General features: G+C 38.7%; 1 protein-coding gene across 4 annotated transcripts in view; it reads left to right on the top strand.

Moving 5' to 3' along the window:
• Nucleotides 1-774: 774 nt before the first annotated feature.
• The window catches only part of Ncoa7 (nuclear receptor coactivator 7), a 148441-nt gene continuing 131938 nt past the window's right edge, over nucleotides 775-17277 (top strand). For all 4 annotated transcript variants that reach the window (XM_076858280.2, XM_076858279.2, XM_076858278.2 and 1 more), the window contains exon 1: nucleotides 775-1043. The gene's annotated coding sequence lies outside the window, so the exon portion shown is untranslated. The remainder of the gene's footprint in view (nucleotides 1044-17277) is intronic.

Raw genomic sequence — 17277 nt, 5'->3', positions numbered from 1 at the left:
GGGCATAGGCCCTGCTGCTGATGTAAACCTTCACACAAAGATTCTCTAGGGTCTCTGCCAAGAGCTGGCTGGACAGCCCAATTGCTACATTCCTATTGCCGTAATGATTGCAATTTGGCAGCATCCAGGATGTTGTACTGGGGACGGGAGGGGGAGGAGATGGTGGGCCCCTTTGCTAAGCGCAACGCCGGAAAAGACAGAAGGATGAATTTATTGTGGCCAGTCGTCCCTGAACTGGAAGGAAAAGTCAAGGGGCTTTAAGGCTCGAGGAGACGCTCTAACTCCAGCTTGCTCTCAAAGCTTTACATCCCACGAAGAATGGGACCCAAGGCCGGCCAGCTGTAGAGGCTGCCGCCAGGGGCGAGGTAAGCAAACCCCCAGGTTCCGCGGTCAGCTGCCTGGCCAACAATGCGCTCTCGCTCAGGAGGCGTCACAAAAGGCCAAGGCCTGCCGGAGGCCGCGCGCGCAGTTCTCCGGGGCGGAGTCGCCAGGTCCCGGCTGTGGCAGCCCGGCTGCAGCAGCCGGGGGGTGACCCGGCTACCTAGCCCTCAGCTCGGAGGCCGCGGGCGCAAGGAGGATGCTGCAGCTACAGCCTGACCCTCGGAACCTGGCCACCGAGCTCCCCGGCCCCCGCCGCAGCGGAGGGGCGCCGAGCGTGCCGCGGGCCGGGCGGAGCTAAAGGCTGGCGTCTGCACCGCGTTGCGCCACCCGCAGCTCCCCGCCTTCGGCCAGGCCCGCAAGCTTGTCGCGGCGGATGCCCTGACCGTAGGCGCAGCTGCAGGGGCGGCGAAGCGCCGCGCGTGGGCGAGGCCTCGCTGCTGCTCGCACCAGCTCCGAAATCGGAGCACCGCGGGCGCGCGCTCCGGGCGCTCCTTCCTTCGGCCTTTGCTCCTCCTCGACTCGGGTCCTCCCCTGACCCCTCCTTCCACCCTCCCCAGAGGATGCGCTCCCCCGCGCCCAGCCGCAGAGGCCACCGCTCCCAGAAATGCGTGCGCCCGAGCCCCTTCTCCCGGACCCGAGGAGCCGGCGCCCCCGCCCTGTAGGTAGGTGGGTGAGGCGGGGCCCAGCTTTCGCGGCCACCCGCAGCTTATGCTGCTACTGGGGAGAAGCCAGGGCAGGGGCCAGGACCCGCCAAACTTGCCTCCCGCTAGGGCTCGGCGGAGCATTCGGAGGTGTGCTAATGGCGCTCGGCGCAGCCCCCTGTTAACCTGAAACACTCTTTTTCAGCTCGGGAGGCCGATTGGGGGCGAAGGAGAGCTTAACCCTTCCCGCCCACCCCCTGGGGACCGGTGGAGTGTGGGCTGGGCGGAGGTGGGGAGGACAGGTTGGCATGTAGTTTATCTGGGGAGAAGACCGTTGGATTTTCAGCAGCTCAGGTAGAAATATGTCACTGCATTTTTTTCTTTTCATTTGGGTTGGCAGATACGTTCTTCCTGTCTTTTTTTCACCAGACGTGCAGAAGAGCAAAGCGTTATTTTAGCGGCTTATGAAAGTGGCTGTGGATTTTTGTGTATTTCACAGTTGGCCGGATGGTATATGAAATTGATGGCGCAAACCCTTATCGTCAACATTTTAGGGCCAGCTTAGAGGTCTTTCTAAAAGTCAGATTATTCAGGAGATGGAATGAGGCAGAGATATTCCGGTGTAGCCTCCTTAGATAAAGCCTCCTGCTTACAGGAAGGATGGGTTTAAGAGTAGCAAGTTTGATACAGGTGTCGGGAGTTGAGGTTCTGCTGGAAGGATGCGCCAGCTCAGCCAGCAGAGGCAGCCTTGTGCGGAGCCCAACTTGCAACTATGTGTTATGGTTAGCGTTTCTGAAAAACTGGTTATGAAGTCTTATTTCCTCGCTAGGTGTAGAGTTCATATAGTAGAATTTTTAGTAAGATTCTTTGTTCACAGGCTGTCGTTTTTTATTACATGTAAAACAACAAGGTTTAGAGTTTAAGTGATCATTGTAAACGCAATTATATATTCACGTTTTTAAATTTAGAGATTTACAAAACTTAATCATTATAAATAGAAAAAGGACAAAAATCTTCGTGTTTTTTTTCCAACCCTGCGTCTGATGAGTAGTAGATGCTCATTAGTTATTTGCTGAGTGTACTGTTTTGAACTTCATCAGAAACCCACAATGTATTTTTTTCTGTGGTCAGGGAAATTTAATTGGATTTTGTACAAATAGGCAGAATTGGTTATTTCAGCATTTATATTTGAATCCTGGCATTTTTAGGATCACGTGCTGTTGTTCTATGTTTTATTAACTGAGGCAATTCTCCTTCTTATTTCATGTCTGAGGTTGTAAACTTTACAGCCTCATTAGTGATCAAACTTGTGATTTGGTTAATAAGTGACATATTAACTTCATTTTAGAGGTGGGGTGTGGTTTAAAGGTAAAAACCAAACATTTAGATGTGTCTGTGATTCCCAAGTGATTCAAAATATGTGATTTAGATACAATTTACCCCCACCACCTAGTGCTTGGGGTTTGAACAAGTCCTCAGGCGTGCTAGACAAGTACTCTACCACTGAGCAACACTTCCAGCTCTAGACACAAATTTCTAAATTCTTTCCTCATTATGGAAGCATATCAGTCTTGAGGATTGCCAACCAGGGAATTGAGGAGTTTGAGAGATTCAATGCCTTCCTCCTTTCAAATGCTGTTATTTGGGGGCAAAAAGAAAAAAAAAATCAAGGATTACTGCATTACATTTCATTTGCTTTACTCTTGCCCTATGATATTTTGTGTTATGATTTTTGTTTTTGTTTTCATGTTGCATAAATATATGAGTCAGTAGAAACTTTTTTTGGTCTCTACTTAAGAAAATTATCTGGGATGGGTCTCATTTTCTTTTCTTCCTTTGTCATCTTAGTACATCATTACTCCTCTGGCTACATATTAAAATTTTTTAAAAAAACTTATTTTCACCCAATATGGTAAACCATATTTTCTTATTATTATATCTCAAATCAACTTGAGATAGGTGAAGGAAAAATACTTTTAGGTAAAAGGTGGAAAGACTTGGGAAACAAAGTCGAAGGGAACTTATGAAAAAACCTAATTTGTTATCATTTATTAAAACAAAGTAGATGCCCCCATGCAATAAAGATAATTACATTTTACACAATTTATAATCAAGTGTTTTGCGCAGTTAATTTACATTGTTCCTTCTTGCTCACTTTATACATTTCAGAAGAGCCCTCCTCTATGGTTACAGTATACTCTTTGTTACTTATAAACATTTGTTCATTTGACATCTGGAAACTGAGCACTTAATGTGGTATAACTCTGGGCCTTGGAATCATAAAGAATTGCAGAATGGAAGAGGCATTTCTTTTCTTTGTGTGTGTCCTGCATCCAAATGCGCAATGTTTCTGGGATTGGGTGACTCACTTCTTGGGTCCTGCCTCTAGAACCTCCTGTAGCCCTGACTCCACAAGCACCCAAGGAATGCAATCCTAGAACCTGATTTATTGTCTTATATCTTTCTGAGTCTTCCTCAAAGTTTTATTTTAGAAAACCTCTCCTTTCCTTGCTAAATGTCATTTGCTGTCCTTTTAAAATCAGCCTATAATTCGCTTTTTGTGTAAATTAAACAGAATCCACTCAATTCACAAATATTAGAATGACACAGTTACAATTGCAGTAAAATATACAGGAATACATTTGTATAACTTTGAATTTCAAAGGAAGGAAATATAGATGGTTGAGGAATAATTCTTGTGTGCTTGTCTCCCCTCAACAGGAATAGAAAATGCCTTTGTTTCTGCACATGCCAGAGAATATGTATTGTCTATTTGTAAATTTGATCAGAAGCTTATTTAAGAAAAACGATGTTTACAGAGGTTCAGCTGAACAAAGTTCATAATATTCACCAATTCCCTTCTAATCTTAATTGTTAGGCCAGGAGTCTAGTCAGATCTTCAGAAACTGTGAACTTGGTTACTGTGTTTTACATCCTTCAAACCTCTGCCCCCATCCTCTATCATGTCCACATTTTTATCATAAAGACAAGTGAAAAGAGACCCACTGTTGTATCACTATATAAGTGATTATGATCATGGTCCCTTCTACTGTTCCTGTATGAATACTCTTGCAAGAAATTCCATTTAGCTCTAGATGCCAAAGAAAACCTGTTCTTTCCTAAACAATTAATGTGTTGTCTTTGTTTTTTTACATTATGCAAAATGAGAATCATATAATTGATTGTTTTCATTTCTTACTTGGCAATTAGAAATAGTAAAATTTGGAACTCAATTCTAATAAAACCACCTGAAAACCTACAACCAAATAGCAATGTTCTAACTTTCCCCTTTGATCTTGAGTATATCTGTTTTATCTTGTCTCTTTTGATTCTGATTTTTATCTAATTATATTTTCACAAATTATTGAATTATATTAAGCTGACTCACATCCTTTGTGAACAAGGTACAATATAAAACATAAAACCAAATAAATGAAAACATTTGAGAGTTGATCCCTGGATGCACTGTGATTTTAATCAACAACCTTAATCAATAAGTTACTTTAAATGTGTTTTCAATAAGTGTTATAAATTTAGTGTTTGAGTTATATATAGCCAAACAACATTACATGGTTTTGTAAAAATGAATTTCACTTATTTTTTTAGCTGTTAAGTTTATGTCCATTCAATTTAAGTCATCCGGTTTAAGTCAAATACATCTGAAGCCACCTGCCTTATACGGTATATGAAACTGGGAGATTCTATATGATTTTTTAAAAGTCATTTTTAGCCAAAGGGCTGGCCCAAACTAGCTCAAAACTCACCAAACCAAATTGGAATCTGACCTTTACATTGGTGATTCATAGGCATTTTGATAAATCAGATATTCTCTGAGTTTCTTTTATTTACCATGAAATTTAAAAGATTGTGTTTCCTGGGCCAAGTGACCAGACTTTCTTTATTCTGTGTTTTTAAACAACTATTAGGCTGGTTGAATGTTTCTAGTTACCACTATGTGATTCCAGGTTAAGTTTGGTACATATGTTACATCAACAGGGAGGTTGTCTCTTATCAGCAGTCACTGGTGTAGTCTGAGTCATTGATATAAAAATAATCTGATTTCAGAAGTGCAACTTCAAACATAGGAGGAAGTTTGAAGAGGGTTTTACCTGAGATATCACATTCTGAAAACCTCCATATCTTTTTCTAAAATTCATTTTTTTAAAAAATAGGTAATACCTTCATGTGGTTTGAAAGGTATAAATGAATATGCATCTGCTTCCCCTCTCCATGAGTAATGGTGATATCAGTTGAGAATATTGTAGTGACATTTTATGCATTTGTGGCAAATATAAATATAAAGCCTGCTAATTTGTCTCTTAACCATTTTTCTGATTGATTTCATTCCCATTACCCTTGTCCAGTGCCTCAGATGTTTTGACTGTGATTTGCATTCTTCTTTCCTATGTATTTCAGCTATTGTTCTTTCTAAACTTCCTTGTTCAAACCTTCTAAAGAATCCCTATCATACATCATAGTGTTTTGGGCCCTGAAGAATTATCTTCTGTCCCCTGCCATTCCTGGGATTGTCCCACAGATCATTCTTTGCTGAGATCCCTTCCTGTACTTCTGGAATACTTTAAAATGTCTGATGAAAGTTCAAGGTCACCATGTACCATTACAATACCATTTGCCTTGCTTATGTAAAAACCCCAAGATAATCATGGTTTTAGTATTGTCACTTCCTGCACATGCCTGGAGTCCCTCCATGCCAGTCCCTCTCCATGGAGCACTCTGTCTACCACTTACTGTTAGCAAACCACACTCAGTTCTGGGGTCACCTCCAGGGTCCTTTCTGAGTTGAGATTTCTTAGCTCATGGAAACTTCCACTGTAATTTAGTATGGCAAGTTGACTTCTCTACTGAGAATAAGGATTTCTCATAAGTAGCAAAAGTGCCTTTCTAGTAAAAATTACCTGATTTTGTTAGCATGTAAGATTAGTTTAAAAAGAAAAAAAACTGAAGCTTTTATTTAACCATTCATTCCTCTTGTCTCCCTACCCTATACCACCCCTACTTCAATCTAACACATATCCATATTATTTTTAGCAGCTCTGGCTTGCTTCACTACTTCTCTCTGAAATGTTGTGTTAATGTTCATTAAAGGAAGTTTTTGTGTTCGTTAGGGCCCTCTTTTGGGAGAGTGTCTTTTAGGCCTCAGTTTTGAGGTTTCCTCTGTCGTTGGTACCTAAAGGGGCTGAAGGCTTCAAATAGGATGTCACTAAAGATTAAGGATCTAACAGAAAAAATGTTATGCCTGAGAGACTGAAAGACATCAACCCTAACAAATGACTTGAACCATCCAGAGAGAATAGCCAATCCTAAAAAGTGACTCCTAAGTATGTAAGTGAAATTCCAAATTCTAATCAAAATAATTAGAGATATTCTAGGTGCTTGGTTTTATTGCAAAGTGCCTGGTTTTATTGCAAAGTGCCTGGTATGAGGTAATTGCCACCCCCGCACACATTAGGGACTGAACCCAAGAACAACTCTACCACTGAGCTACATCTATCCCCAGCCTTTTTTGTTTTGAAACAGAGTCTCACTGAGCTTCCAAGGATAGCCTGGAACACTCGTGATTCTCCTGCTTCCGCCTCCCAAGTAGCAGGGATCACAGGCATGCCCACACCCCCATGGTAATTTGCTTTTGATGACTGATTAACAGAGCATTAGACAGCAAGAATAGATTAGAGGAAAGGGACCAAGGGGAGGGAGTAGGGGAGAGAAAGGGGAAATACTGGGGAATGATATTGGCTAAATTATGTTGTCATAAATGTGTGTGAATATATAACATTATGTATAATTATAATGGAACAATAAAATTATGGGGAAAAACAATGGTGAGAAATCAAAATATAGCTGTATCTATAAACAACTGAAAGAAAAAAACCCAAAAGTTTCAGAAAAGAATTGAAAAGCATTTGTTTAGCCCCATTCATGTGAAATTTTTGATTGGTGATTATCACTAACCACATATACCTTGTTGAATAGGAATAATTCATGAGATCATTCTTTCGGTGTGAGATCCCTCTGAATCTTCCTTTATTCTTCTGTAATTTTGACCTCACAACATCAGGTTTACTTATTTGTTTCCCCATACATTTGTTTTCCCATACATGTTGATAAGAGTAATAACAGTAGAAATATTTTAGAACTGGATAAGGATGGCCTCTGCTGTATGATATAAGTCACAGTCCAGACTATTCATCCATCTGTTGGAGAGGGCCTGGTCAGTTCTGTGGTCTCAGGTACATATAGGTGATCCTTTTCACTAGCTTCTAGTGATTACTCCAAGATAATACCTATCTGCTGAATTCCACTGAAACAAATATAGCAATGTTTTGATTTTGTTGTTGTTCTCTTTTGGTACTGGGGTTTGAACCCAGGGGTCTCTACCACTGAGTTATATCTGTAATTCTTTTTATTTTCTATTTTGAGATATGGGCTCACGAAATTGCTGAGGATATCTTGCTAAATTGCTGAGGCTAGCCTCAGACTTGTGATCCTCCTCCCTTCGCCTCCTGAGTTGCTAAGATTACAGTTGAGAGCCTCACTGTGCCTTGGCTGTCTTTGGTATTTTCAATCACAAAATATTTCCAGATAATTTCAGTTTAATATGCCATAGCTTTTATATATATATAAAATAAAAAAATAGAAACAAAATTCATGAAACAGGAATTAATGATAGATGAGACATAAAAATGTTGTCTTCATTGCATCAAAGAAATGCAGATTATTATAATTAGATTTTAAAAGTCAGCAACGTGCTGACTTTTATATCTCACAGATGGTGAGAGGGTATGTTGTCATACCTTAGATGGAGGGCAGGTAGGCTCATAATATCACTTGGTCCACGTGATTCTATTCTGAGTATATTCTAAGAAAATAATCAGAGCTGATGTTGATGTTTATTGATGAGCTCATTATCTCTGCAAAGCAGGTGGTATGGTAGAGGGGGTTACAAGCAGGGATGCTGGAGTCAGTTACCTAGCATGGAATCCCATTCCACCTTTAACCACCTATGTGCACTTAGGCAAGCTACTTTCTCCCATACCATGATTTTCCTCATCTGTCAAATGAAGATAATAATAGTATCTACCTCCTACATCATACAGAGAATTAGGTAAGTTGATTTATGTAAAGTACTTGGAACCCTGCCTGGCACAGAGTAAGCAATTCTTTATTAGTTATTATAAAGAGAATTATGAAAAATTTAAGAAAAATCTAACATTGGAGTAATTTTTAAGGAGACAGTGCTTACTTATGATAAAATATTTAGCCATTAAAATAATGGTTTTGAACAATATTTAACCACATGGGAGCTGTTCCTAATAATTAAGTTAAACATCAAACTGTATATATAGAAGAAAAGACAAAGTGACCAAATATTAAAGCTCTTTTCCCATTGACTCATCAATTATAGATGATTTATATATTTTTTCACATTGTTATATTACAATGATAATTGTTAAAATTATTACCAATAATGTTTCACATAAGTTTTATATTCCTATTCTTTACCAAATGCATATTCATTTTGACATATTTTACTTTCTCTTCCTCTTTTTGAAGCTGCTAATATTTCACTTCCTCAATCCCTTCACCCACACATCATCTGCTTGGTATTTTCTTACATTTAGCTTGCTTACTTTGTGTATAGATCAGCCCTAAATCCACCCCCTTCTCTCTCTCTCTCTCTCTCTCTCTCTCTCTCTCTCTCTCTCTCTCTCTCTCTCCCTCTCTCTCTTGCAGTACTGGAGAAATGAACCCAGAGCTTCACAAATGCTAGGCAAGCACTCTACCATTGAGCTAACCAGCACCCAACCTCACATCATAGAAGAATAACTAGGCCAAGTGAAATGATTTATGAAATTGTGTTAGTGGTGGCTTTCTCTTGGGAAGTTAAGCCAGAAAATACTGCTTAGGTGATGATGACACCATATCCTTTCCACATTTTACACATTCAGTCATATCTCCCACTCCCACTGGATACTGGGATTTGGATACTCAGTAATTCCATGTGTACAGGAGAGAAATTCCAGCCTCTAAGCTACCTCCTGCCCTCCTTTTCTGAAGTTTCTTTCACGTTTCTTTAAAGTCAGTCTTCCACACCAGACTGATACTTAATTTTATGAACACTATTCAAGCTATCTATTTTAATCTAATTTCAATTCTTTTGATAAATATTTTTTTTTTACCACAAATGAACTAAAAATTGACTCACATTATTGCTAAGTTGTTCTTGCAATAAGCTTACAGGAGTTGTGTTTTGCATTATTCTCTGTTCTTTGGTTTTCTAGCACAGCATTATCCACATACTTGTACAGGAAACCCAGGAAGATTCAATACTATTGTGTTGTTGACATTTATAGAAATGATTGATGAGGTTTTGGTTCTGTCTTCCCCTTTGCACATGGTTCTCTTTTCATATTTTCAAGATCAGCATGTTCTGTCATTTCTTTCATTTTTTTTTTTTGGTTGAAGATCTGATAAGAGATTTTTAGTACAAAAATCTACAGAAATAAAGGGCTCAATTAACAGAGAACACTGCAGTTAGCAAATGCATTTATAACAGGGTCTAGTAGTATACAAATTAATCCTGGTTACAAGGACAACTCTATCATCAACTATAAAACATTGCTTGTTTCATCTCGACAATTTCATAAATCTGTCAGAGAATAGATTTAAAGTTCACAAATGTGAGAATATCATAGATCTTGCATTTCCTAGAAAAGACCAAATCCTGATGTTTTCACAAATCTACTCTGATAATCTAGACCAGTAGTCTAGACTCCATGAGAGGTAGAGAAGCAATTGTTAGGAGATCTATATCAACTTTTCTTTTTGTGGCTTCTATTTTTTTTAATATCTTACAATGCATATATGGGTGCAAAAGTCATGTTTTTATAAGTAAAAATTTAGGATTTCATGCTCAGATACTTTCGTTGATGTGGAATAGGAATTTTAAGAGTGGAAACCACTAACCTAAGTAAAAGGCAAGAACTTATTGTTCCATAACCTGAAATAAGTTTCTGTTACTTAGCTATAACAAGTAAAACAATGAACTTAACTATGGATTCTGTGTTCAGCCTAAACAAGGAGTTGTGATGTATGTTCGTGAGCACATTTATGCTCTATGTCCTTATAGGGCTTTCAGTCTGGTTGGAAGGAATTAGAAAATGACACAAGGTAGCATAAATGTGCAGGAAGGAACCCAGCAACATGATTTTTGTTAGTGTAAAGTTGCTAAAGAAAGTGTGATATTAATGGCATACAGGGTAATGCTGCTTTTTTAGAATATTTCAAAACCCATTTTATGTTAAAATATTTCTTTGATAATGAGATCAGTTCTTAGTCTGCCTGCTCAGGTAAGTTGAATTATCTCTTGAATATTGATGTCAAACTGGATGAGCTTCCTGCTCCAATACTTAAAATACCTTTATAAGAAGAAGTGGCAGAATAGACACAGTAGGAAAGTAATCAAATTTTTTGAGTAGTATTCTTTTGGAACAGTGATAGTATATAAAATTAATTTAAGCTTCCTCTTCCTGTAAGCAACCTGAGGTGATCTGTGAAAATGGTCCACTACTCTCTTGACCTAGAAAACCCCACAAAATCATGCAGATAAAGAGGTTCAAATCTTCGTATTCACCTTTAAGAACACTCATGAAACTGCATGGGTCATCAAGGGTATGCACATCTGAAAAGCCACCAAGGAATATAGCCACAAACCAAGGAATACCTGAAAACCAGAAAGGTATAACTTTAAAGAAGCAATGTGTGTCATTCCGGCCTTACAGTGGTGGAGTTGGAAGGTGTGCCCAGGCCAAACAGTGGGGCTGGACTCAGGGCTAGTGGACCAAAAAGTGCTGCATTTTTGCTGCACATGCTTAAAAATGCAGGGAGGAATGCTGAACTTAAGGGTTTAGACATAGATTCTTTGGTCATTGAACACACCTGGGTGAACAAAGCACCCAAGATGCTCCACTGTACTGAAAGAGGTCATGGTTGGATTAACCCATACATGAGTTCCCCCAGTCACATTGAGGTGATCCTCACTGAAAAGCAACAAATTGCTTCTAAACCAGAAGAGGAGGTTGCACAGAAGAGGAAGATATCCCAGAAGAAACTAAAGAAACAAAAACTTATGGCACGGGAATAAATTCAGCATAAAGTAAATTCAAATAAAAGTAAAAGGATGTTAAAAATTTTAAATCAGTGTATTAATTTCCTAGGGCTGCCATGACAGAGAACCGCACACTTGGTGACTTCAAACAGCAGGAAATTTTTTATAGTTCTGGAAGCTATCTAAGGTTGTCAGCCCCCTATAAAACCTTTAGAGAAATCCCCCTATGCCTCTTTTAGCCTTGGGGTGGTTTTCTGGTATTCCTTGGTTTGTGGCTGCATTACTCCAAGTTTGCCTGTCTTCAAGTAGCTGTTTCCCTGTGTGTGTATCATGGCCAATATAAGAGTGCCAGGCATATTGGGTAAAGGGTCCATACTACTCCAGTATGACCTCATCTTAATTATACCTGTAATAATCCAGTTTCCAAATAAAGTCACATTATGGGGCATTGAGGACCATGACTTTAACTTACCTTTTTCAGTGTGACACAATTCAATCCATAACAATAATATGAGAGTTTCCAGAACAACACATCAGGACAGTGCATAAGGTATCTAATGATGCTTTCTTAGCTAACACCTGAGAGCCATGCAGGTTGGATATGGGTTAAATGACAAATAGCCTCAGCTATTGGTGTCAGCTAGCTGCTTCTGACTCTGAGCTTTGGTATCTCAGGCCTTAAATAAAATTATTCATGTAGGTGGTGTTATGTACTGTGTGGTTTTGATCTTCCTGGTAAAACTCCATAAAGTTGTTTGTGGATCAGGATGTTTACAAGGCTGTATTGGGCCTTTTGTTTTGATAATACTGCATAACAAACTGCAAACCTCAGTGGCTTTGATTCACAAATACTTATCTCACACTCATGGACCTGCAGGTTGACTGCAGTTTGGCTGCTCTTGGCAGGGCTGGACATGGCAGGGCTGAGTTGGACTTCAAAGCTGAGGCTGAGGTTCAGGTCTGTTTCATATGACTTTTTCCTGGGACTGAAGTGGAAGAAGGAAAATCAGCTACCTGGAGCATACTCTTCTGATAGCAGAAACTTACTAGGTCTCTTCATGTCTTGTGTCTGAATAAATAGCCCTGTTAATCCACATACTCTATTGATCCAAACATGTCACATACCAAACTGAATGGTGATGTATACCTGCTTTCTGTACTAATTTAAAGCACCAAAAGTTGCATAGCAAAGAGTATGGATATCTAATTCTAATTCTGTTACTGTGAGGGAAAGGAATACATTGAGAACAACAATCCAGACTATTGAAGAGCCATTTTTCTTTAGAATTCTACAAGAACTTTTATGTCAACTCAACCAACTTGTCTAAAGAAAATGTACATAAACCATAGACTTGGTTTCTTAACCCAGTCTCCTGAAAAATTATGGCTGAATATTATATGCTTAATTTTTTTTCTAGGAAAAGTCCAGAGTACTTCACAAAACTGATTCACTTTCACATTGGTCACATTTCCTGCCCCACAGATACTTGTTCGGCCTTCTTCCTGAGCCCACATTAGTGCATCTACCACATTCTGTATTGACCAAAGCACATTATTTGCCTTTCCATTGTCACCCAAAACAAATGAGACAGAATCTGGTAGAATTGATGTCTTCTTGAGTATGCTCTGATAGAGAACATTTTCATTCAGGATAAAACTATTTGCAATTCACAGAGGTGATAGTTGTATAGCATTACTGACATACAACCATGAATTATAGTTTTGGAGTATGTCCCACTCCTGAGACTTTCCCAAATAATGTTGGCCCATGTTACCTGGCCCCTTCTTCATCTCCCATTGCACTTCCTCTGTGCATTGTACATTTAACATAAAAATTCCAGACCCTTTTTTCTTGATTATTTTATGTAACTCATTGCCCTTGTCAAAAATAGGAGTTTTTTTGCTGGGTGCAGTGGCACATGCCTGTAATCCTAGCAGCTTAGGAGGCTAAGGCAAGAGGATTGCAAGTTAGAGGCCAACCTCAGCAACTTAGCAAGGCCCTAAACAACTTAGCAAGACGCTGTCTTGAAATAAAAGATAAAAAGGGATGAGTATGTTGCTTAGTGGTAAAATCCCCAGAACCTAAAAAAGGGGCAAGAGCTTCTTGAGAGCATATTGAGTCCTTTTTGTGTTCATAGGTTTTAGATCCTATTTAAATACTAGTAGAGTGGCAGGTTTAAAATAGGTTTTTCAATGCTTTCTGTATTGAAAACAACTCATAAATATTATACGGCATTACTTAGGAGTAACTGAATTCTTTATTGACAAATCCTCCAGGTGAATAAATATGCTGAAAGCAAATTACAAGGAGTGATCATTTTTATTATTTTACATTTTTACATGTTTGAGCATATTGTCACTGTATTTTGCAAACACATCCAATCTCATACCTCATCCACAACTGAGACAGATGTGATCTTTTCCTAGGTGAAATGGCATTTCACCTGGTAAAGTGAACCCTTATCTCTTATGATAAAGTCTCAGAAGACACATTTAATCGTCAAAAACTACTATTTACAGGCCATATGTGTTTTGGAAAGACATTTCCTTTATTTTAAAACACCTTTTATCCATTATTTCATTGATTTTGTTTTCATTAACTCTTTAGATCCATCCACTAGACAATCTCACCAAACAAGGATAACAGCAGCCATAGTAATAGTTGTGGTGACTGCAGTACTCACTTATTCTCTCCTGGAAGGAGCTGAAGGAGTTGGGTATGGTGCAAGACCAGGACCCTGGCAGGGCTGGAGACCTTTGCCGTGAGTACAGGTATAGGCACAGTGATTCATATGTCCTGTGCTCTGCAGGACTTTGGGGAATAAAACAGATCTGCAGCAATAGAGAAGAAAGAAGATTTTATTCCTTGATAAAGCTAAAAAAAATGTCTGTGGAAAAGTCCAACAAGCTAGAGAACCTATGATATTAGGGATGAGTCTGTCTGGTGATATTAAAGTGAATTCCAGAAGTAATTGAAAACAGACTTTTCTTCCCACATCACCTCTTTCTTTCTTGATGCTTGGAGTTCCTTACGTTTAGATTTATCTTAGAGTCACAATAGTAGAAGGTGCCTCCAAAAACCCCACTGTGAATGATATGGGCACCAGATTTTCCCCAACTTGTGAGGGGCAATCATATACAAGCAGCAAGTACCCAGATTTTTGTTGTTGTTGTTGGGAGATGAGATCAACAGAATAGACTCTATTATGTTTTTGTTGCCTTCAATAACTTTTCATCTAATTTGATGCAGATGTCTCTCTTTAAAACACCTTTTTATGCAGGCAAAAAGCTGTTCAGAACTGACTTTTATATGTTACAAGTATTAATGAAAGAATGAGCTTTAATACATTCAATATCTTTGGTAGAATTTTTACAGATCCACAAGTTTTAGTTGTAGAAAGGAGCTACAATTCTAGTGTTTGCCCAAAAAACAATATTTGTAATTTAAAATCAATAAAGAAATTTAAAAAATTAGAATCCTAAATTCTGGTTCTCTGTATTTGTCATTTCTGTTTTCTGTAGGAGAAATAATTAGATTGGCAGAAGATTAACATTTTGAGATAACAGAAACAAAAAAAGAATTACCAACTGCTAACAGAAATATTTTTGGCATATCCAAACACACTTCTGAAAACTTAAGAGATAATTCACTTAATTCGGGGAATTGAGAGGATGTACTTAACTCTTTAAATTCCAATCAGCAAACAAATATTGATTGAAGACACTGACAAGGTCATTGCCATACATTTAGTAAGTATATCTAACCTGAACACAAGTCGGTATTTACATCCTGAAGGACAAGTGGCTTGAAAGCTGGTGGTTAAATTCAGAAAGAACCATAAGTTGATGTGAAATTCCTATATGGTAATATTATTAGTGGTTCCTTTTTTGGTATTAGACAAGAACTGATCATTCTGGTATAACTCTTATGGGTTGGACTCAGGTTTGACCTTGAAAAAAATCTTTCTCAACATGAGACTCCTTTATCTGAAAAACATAAGAATACTAACTCCTTTATATAGCCATAAATATTAAATAACACTGGCATTTAACAAAAATTTGGTGTACCTTGTCAATGTTCAAAAAAAAGTTATTTTTTAAAAAATTAGGGATAAATTTGAATCCAGCTCTTGAATGTTAGGATTCACTGAAATGCATCAGTCAATAGCTATATTTTCCTGTTCCCTAGGGCATCAGACTTTAAAGACACATTTTAAAACATATTTAATCTCTATAACAGCTCTTTTATAGATAAGGGTTTGAGAAATTAGTTAACTTGTCCAAGCCTACATTTTTTTTTTTCTTTTCTTTCTTTTTGTTCTGGGATTGAACGCAGGGCACTTTTCCACTGAGCTACATCACAGTTCTTTTTAACTGAGTCAGTGTCTAAATTTCTGAGGTTACCCTCAAACTTGTGATCCTCCTGCCTCAGCCTCCTGAGTTATTGGGATTATAGACAAGTGCCACTGTGTCCAGCTAAGCTACATATCTTGTAGGTGGTAGAGTCTAGATTCTAACCAGGCTTGTGTCTCTCCCAATTTCCCTAGTACACACCCCTCCCATCATGACTGCTTTTCATCTTCCTATGCTTTTTTGTATGTAGCAAAATAGTTTCTAATCATTCTTCTGTATCTAAATTTATCCTCCATAAGTTGCAAGCACCTGAGTATTTCATTATGTCATTTATGAACTCATGCCTGTGAATGTATTTCTTGAAATTCTTGCTATACATTTATTTTTTGGCATTACATGCATTTTTAAAACCTGAGAATTTATATATTGAAATAGCTGTTACCAGATGCCTTTGGGCATCATACTGATTTCATAAAATCAAGTGTGTAAGTAGGTTATATTATCTGTGAATTTCTTTTCAATATTAAAAAGGGCATATAATACAATATTTATCTCTTTAGATGAGGGTGTTGGTTTTGATAAGGCTGAATATTGCATTTTATAGCAATCCCATAAAGTGGCCACTCAGTTTGTGCTAAATCACTTTTGGTGATTAGGAAGCCATTCAATCTGCAGGCTGCTCTTGGCATCTGTTTGTAAGACAGTTCTTCCTTATGCTGAGCCATGATCTCCCTCCCTCCATAGCTAATGTTTCATCCTGAGTGTAACCCTTGAAGATCTATCAAGCCTAAATCCTATACTGAATAACAGTCTTTCAGATATTTAAAAGCAGTTATTTAATCAAAATTATTCTCTCTAGACTAACATGACCAACTCCCTTGACTAATATTTTTAAAAATTAATTTTATGCCATTTAAGAATCCTGGTTGCTCTTATTACCCTGTTTCTTCTGTAAGTGTGAGATTCAGAACTAAATCCAGTAATCCTGATATATTCAAATCCTTAAATAGCTAATCTTTTTATTTTGATTGCATTAGTGCCTTTGTGGGGGTACTAATGGGCATATGGATCTTACTGTCATCTAAAACCACAAATCACATTTGCTGGTGCTGACACTTAACCTACCTCTCTCATCCCTTACCACCTCACCAATAGAACAAAAGACTCATATGGGGCAAATTCTGCTTATAATAACTGACTCCCTTATATGAATAGCTGAGGTCTTTCTGAGTGCAGTTATCCAGGATGTCCTTTATCCCTCCAAAAGGCTGATGAGGAGGCCGCTGTATTTTCATTAGAGTCAGTGCTAAATTTACTGGCAAGGACAGGGCCTAAGAAAAAATATTACCTTTTGCTATTAACATTTCCTTTGCAGGTTGAAGGTTGAGGTCAGCTTCCAGACGTGAGTTGGGCTTAGTCAGTCAGCACATACCTTGTGGCTCAGTTCTTCAGTGATTTTCTTGATCTGATCATGGGAAAAACCCAATCACACATCCAATCCACATTTTTCCATCTTATCCATAAGCAGATCAAGAGAAATTCATCAAATGCCTTTTACACACAGTTCCACTGTGTTTGCCTCATTTCCCATCACCCCCCCAACCTCCTCTCCTCCACCAGCCCTGCGCTCCTGCCATACTAGACCAGTCAGAATTCCCTGAGCACCACAGGTTCCCTTCAGTGGTGTGCACATCCTTATTCTGCTGCATTCAATGGGACATTCCTGTGCCTCCTTCCTAGCCCAGGACTGACATCACCTAGGAAGGTTTCCCTGAC

The sequence above is a fragment of the Callospermophilus lateralis genome, chromosome 6, assembly GCF_048772815.1.
Source record: "Callospermophilus lateralis isolate mCalLat2 chromosome 6, mCalLat2.hap1, whole genome shotgun sequence".
Taxonomy (NCBI): Eukaryota; Metazoa; Chordata; class Mammalia; order Rodentia; family Sciuridae; genus Callospermophilus; species Callospermophilus lateralis.
The sequence above is the reverse complement of the archived record's forward strand: the minus strand, read 5'-3'. Positions and strand labels throughout refer to the sequence as shown.